General features: G+C 40.8%; 1 protein-coding gene across 2 annotated transcripts in view; it reads left to right on the forward strand.

Moving 5' to 3' along the window:
* LOC139548047 (membrane-associated phosphatidylinositol transfer protein 3-like) overlaps positions 1-7,447 on the forward strand; it is a 146,737-nt gene extending 139,290 nt beyond the window's left edge. For both annotated transcript variants that reach the window (XM_071357356.1, XM_071357355.1), the window contains exon 20: positions 4,619-7,447. The gene's annotated coding sequence lies outside the window, so the exon portion shown is untranslated. The remainder of the gene's footprint in view (positions 1-4,618) is intronic.
* The last annotated feature ends 2,586 nt before the right edge of the window (positions 7,448-10,033 follow it).

The raw sequence follows: 10,033 nt of genomic DNA on the forward strand, positions 1-10,033 counted from the left end.
GAAAATATCCCCCCAGAACCTGTTTCTGTGTTGGTGTACTTGAGGCTGTGAAAATACCTTGTTCCCTCTTCCATTGTGTAATTCGTGTAGACTGCAGCATATTGGCAATTATGTAATGTGAATAAATTATTCATTTGGAATAATTTAGATGTTGACTTTTGGCTCTTCAGCATTGTGGCCTAAGCCTTTGAGAACATAAGGCTTTGGAAAGCTTTGACTCCAACACAGATTGATTTGCTTTGCTCATATTCTACTCTAGTGCAGTCAATAAATGTTCACCTTGATGGGTCATCACAGCTGTAATAGGAGCTGCAGACGGCTTGATTTTAATTATTATATATTTTTTTACTTTACCGCTTTTTCTCCCCGATTTCGCGGTATTCAATAAGTAGTTACAGTCTTGTCTCATCGCTGTAACTCTCGTTCAGACTCAGGAGAGGCGAAGGTCGAGAGCCATGTTTCCTCCGAAACACAACTCAACCACGCCGCACTGCTTCTTGACACCAGCCACACCAATGATTCAGAGGAAACACCGTAGACTTAGCGATCGTGTCAGCGTGCATGCACCCGGCCCGCCACAGGAGTCGATAGAGCACGATGTGACAAGGACATCCCTGCCAGCCAAACCCTCCACTAACCCAGGCGACGCTGGGCCGATTGTGCGCCGCCCCATGGGTCTCCCAGTCGCGGCCAGCTGCGACAGAGCCTGGACTCGAACCAGGATCTCTAGAGGCACAGCTAGCAACTGCGATGCAGTGCCTTAGACCACTGCGCCACTTGGGAGGCCCAGACATTATGATTTATACAGCTAAACAAAATAATAATAATAACAGCTTTACTGTCTGAGAGAAGGAGAGAGGGGCAGAGAGGGAGAGAAGACAGAGATGGAGCAGGAGAGAGATAAAACTGAAAAAGTGAAACATGGAGAGAGAGACTGCAGTCAGAAAGATGGAGAGAGATGAAGGAGAACGAGAGATGGAGAAAGAAAGCAGGCAGGAAGATATAGAGATAGGGGGAGAGCAGACAGAGAGAAACGGAGAGAGAGCAGAGATCAGTCTGTATACTCCCTCATAAATATTCATGCAGGAACCTGAGGTAGCTGTGCTATTATTAGGAACAGTTCCTTTATTTTCAAAGCCCACTGCCTCCTTTTTTCCGATTTAACAGAGCCGAATAGAGGGCCTGATGAGCTACAACTGGAGTGTCTAGTCAAGCACGAAATCCACTCATTTCTAGATTTGGGAATAGTGTTTCTGCAATTAAGGAGATTGGAGCATGGGTACTGTGTCACTTCAGTGGGCCTGTAGGAACTAATCTACACTGAACAAAAATAGTCATGGGAAATCCATAGATTAGGGCCTAATTTATTTATTTAAATTGACTGATTTCCTTATCTGAACTATAACTCGGCAAAATCTTAGAAATTGTTGCATGTTGCGTTTATATTTTTGTTCAGTATAGTTGGCTTTCGTTGGTCACGGTAATGCACAGGTGTATAGGATAATTCACTGTTCACTTACAGTGCATTCGGAAAGTATTCAGGCCCCTTCCCTTTTTCCACATTTTGTTACGTTACAGCCTTATTCTAAAATGTATTAAATATAATTTTTTCTTCATCAATCTACACACAATACCCCATAATGACAAAGTGCAAACAGGTTTTTACAAATTTTAGCAAATGTATTGAAATGGAAGAACAGAAATACTTTATTTACATAAGTATTCAGACCCTTTGCCATGAGACTAAAAATTTAGCTCAGGTGCATCCTGTTTAAATGTTTTATCCTTGAGATGTTTCTACATCTTGATTGGAGTCCACTTGTGGTAAATTCAATTGATTGGACATGATTTAGAAAGTCACACACCTTTCTATATAAGGTCCCATAGTTGACAGTTCATGTCAGAGCTAAAACCAAGCCATGAGGTCGAAGGAATTGTCCCCAATTTTCTTTTGCTGCGTTGAAGTTCCCAAAGTACACAGTGGCCTCCATCATTCTTGAATGGAAGAAGTTTAGAACAACCAAGACTCTTCCTAGAGCTAGCCGCCCGGCCAAACTGAGCAATCGGGGGAGAAGGGCCTTGGTCAGGGAGGTGACCAAGAACCCGATCGTCACTCTGACAGAGCTCCAGAGTTACTCTGTGGAGATGGGAGAACCTTCCTGAAGGACAACCATCTCTCCAACACTCCACAAATCAGGCATTTATGGTAGAGTGGCCAGACGGAAGCCACTCCTCAGTAAAAGGCACATGACAGCCCGCTTGGAGTTTGCCAAAAGGCACATAAAGGACTATCAGACCATGAAAAACAAGATTCTCTGGTCTGATGAAACCAAAATGAAACTCTTTGGCCTGAATGCTAAGCTTCACGTCTGGAGGAAACCTGGCACCATCTCTACGGTAAAGCATGGTGGTGGCATCATCATGCTGTGGGAATGTTTACAGCGGCAGGGACTGGGAGACTAGTCAGGATCGAGGGAAAGATGAACGGAGCAAAGTATAGAGAGATCCTTGATGAAAACCTGCTTCAGAGCTCTCAGGACCTCAGACTGGAGTGAAGGTTCACCTTCCAACAGGACAATGACCCTAAGCACACTGCCAATACAATGCAGGAGTGGCTTAGGGACAAGTCTCTGAATGTCCTTCAGTGGCCCAGCCAGAGCCCAGACGAACCCGATCGAACATCTTTGGAGAGACCTGAAAATAGCTGTGCAGCGACGCTCCCCATCCAACCTGACAGAGATTGAGAGGATCTGCAGAGAAGAATGAGAGAAACTCCCCAAATAAAGGTGTGCCAAGCTTGTAGCGTCATACCCAATAAGACTCAAGGCTGTAATCTTATGTAAATTATGTAAATGTGTTATATTTCATTTTTTAAAATTTTATATACAGTTGAAGTTGGAAGTTTACATACACTTAGGTTGTAGTCATTAAAACTCGTTTGTCAACCACTCCACACATTTCTTGTTAACAAACTGTAGTTTTGGCAAGTCGGTAGGACATCTACTTTGTGCATGACACAAGTTATTTTTCCAACAATTGTTTACAGACAGATTATTTCACTTATAATTCACTGTATCACAATTCCAGTGGGTCAGAAGTTTACATACACTAAATTGACTGTGCCTTTAAACAGCTTGGAAAATTCCAGAAAATGATGTCATGGCTTTAGAAGCTTCTGATAGGCTAAATTACATAATTTGAGTCAATTGGAGGTGTACCTGTGTGTCCCTTTGCTTGACATCATGGGAAAATCCAAAGAAATCAGCCAAGATCTCAGAAAAAAAATGGTAGACCTCCACAAGTCTGGTTCATCCTTGGGAGCAATTTCCAAACGCCTGAAGGTACCACGTTCATCTGTACAAACAATAGTATGCAAGTATAAACACCATGGGACCACGCAGCCTTGTTACCGCTCAGGAATGAGATGCGTTCTGTCTCCTAGAGATGAACGTACTTTGGTGTGAAAAGTGCAAATCAATCCCAGATTAACAGCATAGAACCTTGTGAAGATGCTGGAGGAAACAGGTTAAAAAGTATCTATATCCACAGTAAAACGAGTCCTATATCGACATAACCTGAAAGGCAGCTCAGCCAGGAAGAAGCCTGGCCATAAAAAAAGCCAGACTACGGTTTGCAACTGCACATGGGGACAAAGATCGTACTTTTTGGAGAAATGTCCTATGGTCTAATGAAACAAAAATAGAACTGTTTGGCCATAATGACCATCGTTATGTTTGGAGGACAAAGGGGGAGGCTTGCAAGCCAAAGAACACCATCCCAACGTGAACCACAGGGGTGGCAGCATCATTTTGTGGGGGTGCTTTGCTGCAGGAGGGACTAGTCCACTTCACAAAATAGATGCGATCATAAGGAAAGAAAATTATGTGGTTTTATTGAAGCAGCATCTCATGACATCAGTCAGGAAGTTAAAGCTTGGTCACAAATGGATCTGCCAAATGGACAATGACCACAAGCATACTTCCAAAGTTGTGGCAAAATGGCTTAAGGACAACGATTGGGAACCATATTTAGGTAGCCTGTTTTGTGTTGGGTTTTGTAGGTGGTTGTCTTCATGTCTTCGTGTGTCTGCACCAGACAGAACTGTTTCGGTTTTTCACATTTTTGTTGTTTTGTATTTTGTAGTGTTCACGTTTATTGGCTTTAATTAAACATGATGAACACTAACCACGCTGCACTTTGGTCCGATCCTTCGTCCACAGAAGAAAGCCGTTACATCCCTCTACTATTATTCTGACATTTCACATTATTAAAATAAAGTGGTGATCCTAACTGACCTAAAACAGGGAATTTTTACTAGGATTAAATGTCAGGAATTGTGAAAAACTGAGTTTAAATGTATTTGGCTAAGGTGTATGTAAACTTCCGACTTCAACTGTATACATTAGCACAATTTTCTAAAAACCTGTTTTTGCTTTGTCATTATGGAGTATTGTGTGTAGATTGATCAGGGGAAAAAACAATTTAATCCATTTTAGAATAAAGCTGCAACGTAACAAAATTTGGATAAAGTCAAGGGGTCTGAATACCTTCCGAATGCACTGTATATATATATGGCTTTGGGATTTGATTGGAACTGAATCTCTCTTTCTTTTGGCAGTGTCGTCACCTATATTGGATCTTCTGCTGGTATCAGTTGTGTTAACCTCCTGCTTGGCTGCTTGGCCCTCTACACTTCTTCAACAGCTGCCCTTCTCCACTCCCAGGACTCAGTAGATGAAATTCCTCAAGCTTTCTCCTAATGCTTGAAACAGCCATGAATTCATTCTAATGCTGTCTCTCAAACTCAAATTATGTCCAATGTGGCAAAAGTTTTTTCAGTGGCAGTGCTAATGAATCAATGTGTTATCTTTTGTCAAGCCGAGAGAGAGAGACACTTTGGTCATTTGTAAAATGGTGCAGAAACATTTGCTGCAGAACATTAGATCAACACACAGATGCAACCAGAGTCATATGACAGAAGACTCCCTCTCATTCCCCACTGGGAAGAGTAACAGAGAAGATCCTGTTGAAACCTATGGAGGAATGTTCTAGCCCAAGCAATACACCACCAGGAGATGTTCCAGACAGTGTGTTCATTGACCTGCTGTGTTGACAGGTGGCAGAGCTACACTGACAGACTCCTGCAATTATTCTCTATGTAAATAGGACAGACATCTTGTCCCTCTCTATGGTCTGTATCCCCAGGAGCGCTGTGGGGCCTCTGGCTGCTTCACGCTGGGGACATTAACCTTATGTTCCTCAGCCCGGCTGACCTAAACTAACCCCACTCCAGTCTCAGCCCTATAGCCATCCATCCATCTCTCCCTCTCTCATTCAGTCAGTCATTGAGGCAGAACATGGCTTCAGACAGCAGCCTGGTAGGGGGTCCATGGCCACTGGTTGCTCTGACTTGCACTATACAAGTACTACAGTATACCGTGGTGCTTGGTGGGCTGTAGTTCTGTGGAATGCCTGTGGAATGCTGTTACTCCTGTTGGCTCAGATACGATAGCGGGATTTGCTTGCTGTTGTGATCTTATATCTGTCCGCAGATGTTGAACTACATGTTTTACTCCTTCTCTGTCGAGTTTCTGGGCTTGTAAGATATGCTTTGTAAAGCTGTTTGAGGGAAGGCTTGTACTGAATTGACTGAAATTGTTTACAGGTTTGTGATGAGATAGACACAGACATCAGAGTAGTCATGACGACCTCTCATGAGGAATGATGAAATCAAATATTTGATTTTGTTATGGTCAAAAGTCTAAGACATGGAACTGACAGTTGTAAGAGAATAAGTCCTATTAACGTTATATCTTGCAATAGATCCTAACTTTCTTGTCAGGTGAAATAACATCATTCAGAATGCTATAGTTAGCATCCATTTTAGGAAAGCTACATGTTGAACTGTGAGGGTCATTGGGACTAATGAAGGGGCATGTCTATTGATGAGATACCATGTCACCGTATCATACATTGTACTATGGTGGGTTAGGAAAAGATCTCACCTCTCTGTGCAACACACATATTTTTCTATGATGAAAAACTGTGTGCAGAAATATTTTAAAAGTGTGTTTTTTAAACTTTGTTGTTTAATGTGACTGATAGTTACTTTTGCCTTAATATGTATTTTGTTGTTGTGTAGAATTATGAAAATTATGTTACTAACCTAATTGCTTGACCAAAGTATGAGTTTGACATTCATGAGAAAGTACATTGTATCTACTTGATATTTTGTCTTGTATATATTTTAAGTATATGCTGGAATGGAGTCATGCTTCATGTATGCACTGTGTGTGTGTGTGTGTGTGTGTGTGTGTGTGTGTGTGTGTGTGTGTGTGTGTGTGTGTGTGTGTGTGTGTGTGTGTGTGTGTGTGTGTGTGTGTGTGTGTGTGTGTGTGTGTGTGTGTGTGTGTGTGTGTGTGTGTGTGTGTGTGTGTGTGCGTGTGCTTATGTGTACGTTTCTGTATATTTAAGTATTACGTTTTTGTATAATCAAGTATTTATGGTGTAAATACCTGGAGCTCCAATATGCTCCTGAACATGAAAGTAAAGACCATGTTTTCTGGAAGGAGAAGGTTGTTCAGTGTTGCCTGTTAAAAGCAGGAGTATGGTTCAGATTTAAGATGAGTGTTTCACCAACGATTACACTGGCAAGGTTTTTATAACTGTCAAGAAAGAGCAAGAGCTTTAGCGTTGCCTCAGGGTTTAGTTTCAAACCCATTGACTGGAGAAGAATCTCTGTTGGTTGAAATCAGAAGCTTAGAGAGAGAGAGTGAGAGAGAGAGAGAGTTGTTCGCTTTCCTCTTTTGTTTAACCACATAGAGAAACACAGCTTTGGGACAGTATCTAAGCTTACTAAACTAATGACAGAACAGTAGCTACATTTAAAACATGAATGTAAAAAGGTCCCAGTAACTCCATCCCTATAATAATGTCAATAACATACCAGCAACAATGTCCTGGTCTGGGTGAATACTGTTGATAGGATGATATACAGTTTGACTTGTGATTTGTATCTTGATCATGACAATGTCATCTGATCATTCCCATCAATATAATGTGTTGTACACTGTATGATAATGTATTTTCGACGACACTACCATAGGCGTTATACACTAAGACATTTACAGTGATTCTGATTTCAGCTGGCCTGTTTCCTATAAAATCTGATGTGAAAGGAAAAAATAAATTGCCATTAAATATTTTACATAATTTATGTAAATTAAGTGATATTTGTTTATTTATTGTCATGCTATTCTATCTTGAGGTAAACTATATGGTCAGAGTTGCACTGCTGCAGAAATCCAATAGAACATTTTGTTCAGATTTAATGTAGTGGAAACATTTGTTTATATGATATGGTTTCCTGTAATTGTGTTCTTGAACCATCTCTCACTATCCTGTCAGTAATAAAAAGAAAAAGAGCACAGACAGAGGCTCAATTTGGTCCAATGCTCCTGTGTCTATATTAATTGCCTTCACAGCTGTCGCTATAGACGCTCCTGTATTGTAACGGAGAGTTGAGAAGCAGGTGAAAAGTTTAATAAAACAACTAACATGGAACGTGACAACATAACAGAAGCGTCTACGCATAAACACAGGAACAATACATGTATAAAGAGCACAGACAGAGGCTAAACTTGGTTTTAAAACTCCAATACTCCTGTGTCTGTGTAAGTGGAGGCTCCTCAGAGTAGGAAGGGGTGGATCATCTTCAGTGAATTTCATAAAAATAAAAAGTTATACATTTTAGATAAAACTATACAAAATATATTCACGTCACCAAATAATAAATTAAAACTGTCACGTCTACCCCCTCTCCAGCGCTCAACGTCGCCGGTCTACTAACCACCAGTCCAGGCAATCCATCTTTACGCACACCTGGTAACCATCATTACGCACACCTGTGTCTCATCTGTCACACCTGGACACAATAGTTGAACAGTTTTTAACAAATTCATTACTTCAAAAATGAAGGAGGAGAAAGAGACAGCTAGATATATTTAGTCAATTTTTATTTAACTTTCACTTAGCTAGCAAATGGAGCTAGCTAGTTTTGCCTATTCAAACACCTGTCTCAAACAGAGGGATGCTATGTTAGCTACTGTAGCTGGCAATGACTCCAACACTGGAACTCTTCCAAGTCAAGGAAAGTTTTACTAATTTATTGCCACCGGGGCCGCCTGTGTAACTGTTAACAACTTACTGACTGAACACTGTACTGCATGATTGTAGCGGGTTTACTAACGTTCTATTAGCTATGTTGACTATGATGTTACTTTAGCTAATATGGTAACAACGATGTAGGCTGTGTGTAGCAGTTATGATATGAAGGTTTGGCTTGGAAAGGTTTTTTAGCCTGGTCACAGACAGCTGATGTGTTGTGTATTGAAGTCCACAAGCGAAGGGAAAAGGTGAGAGGAGGAGAGCTCTTAGATGCGAGAAGGAACACAACAAACTGTTTGTATGTAGCTATGGAAGTTAACTGCGTGTGATCAGGGGTGTATTAATTCCGCCGATTCTGTTGAAAAACGTTTCTTAAACGAAAGTAAACAGAATGAAATAGGGATAAACATACCTGATTTTGTCCAATAGAAACTCTCGTTTGCAACTGTTGGACCAATGATTACACCCTAGATCAGCTAGACGCAGGCAAGAATGTGCAAGGCAGTATTGAATGTATAACTGTCTGTCACCTCAAATCTTTCTCTGGTCTTTATTAATAACCTTCAAAGCTAGTAAGGTACCATTCAGAGCCATTCACAGCCACCTAATTCCTGTAGTGAAGTACTAGATGCTAATACCTATGAACTACAAGTATATTCCTTTGCTACTCTGATCTGATAGAGCACAAACAAAGGCTTTTGTTTCTTTAAAGCTACTCTTATAGACCCTCAGTACTTGATTCCTGTACTGAAAAGCTAGCTGCTAAATACACTATACCTTTGAGCTAAATAGGTTTGGTACTGTGACCTGAGATGTCTGTGATAAACTGAGCTGTCTCCTCCAGCTTATTCTCCAGCTCTAATAATCAGTCCTGGGAACTTTATCCCATCATTCTAATGACTCCATCAAGCCTATTATCACACATCTTTGTGCAGACCTCTTCTTAATATTTATGCTAATCCACAGCTATTTGGAAAGCTTTACCAGATAGCCCACATTGTAAAATGTTACCCTAAATGCTTAATTAGGTTTTTAAAACTAGGCAACCAATTCCCCATCACACTCTTATTTTGACTTCCTGTGTCCTTATCCGTGGTGTTATGAATCTAATTTGTCCTTGATATATAAATAGGGAGAAAAGTTAATTCACAGGAAGTCTGTAGAAAGTAGTGCCTACTTTTTGACACATTTTGTCATACTGCCAAGCCCCTCTAGCCGGTCAATATCTGGAAACAAGGCAGTTTCCCTATAAGACGCATGTACTCATTGTCACTGGTAATGACAAAGTCAAACAAACATTGACCTGTCCATCAAATACAAAAGCTTTTTAGACTTTATAGTATAGGGATTATGATCACTGCAACTCTATTTATCCTCATTCACAGTTACCAGTCCTACAGTATGTAGTAACTATTGTTATTTTGAATAGTTTATTAGAGTTCCACCATTACCTCTCTTCTAGCCACATAAAAACAATCCCTTAGTTGTAAAGGCTTTTTGAAACCTGGCAGGGTTGTTCCTTTGATAGGAGTCGTGACTTCCATCTCATTCAGTTTGATTAACTGCTCTTGAATTCTTTGGCTGCAAAGCTATTCACTTAAATGGTCAACAGCACAGCAGAGGGCCATCATGCAATCACTTTGAAATATGGCTCACACAGCGGGAGAGAGGGGACTGAAAAGACAACAACATACTCACTCATCACAGCACATACACTCTATATACAAAAGTATGTGGACACCCCTTCAAATTAGTGGATTCAGCTATTTCAGCCACACCTGTTGCTGACAGGTGTATAAAATCGAGCACACAGCCATTCAATCTCCATTGACAAACATGGCAGTAGAATGGCCTTACGTCAGGACAA

This window comes from Salvelinus alpinus, chromosome 21, assembly GCF_045679555.1.
Source record: "Salvelinus alpinus chromosome 21, SLU_Salpinus.1, whole genome shotgun sequence".
In the NCBI taxonomy this organism is placed as follows: Eukaryota; Metazoa; Chordata; class Actinopteri; order Salmoniformes; family Salmonidae; genus Salvelinus; species Salvelinus alpinus.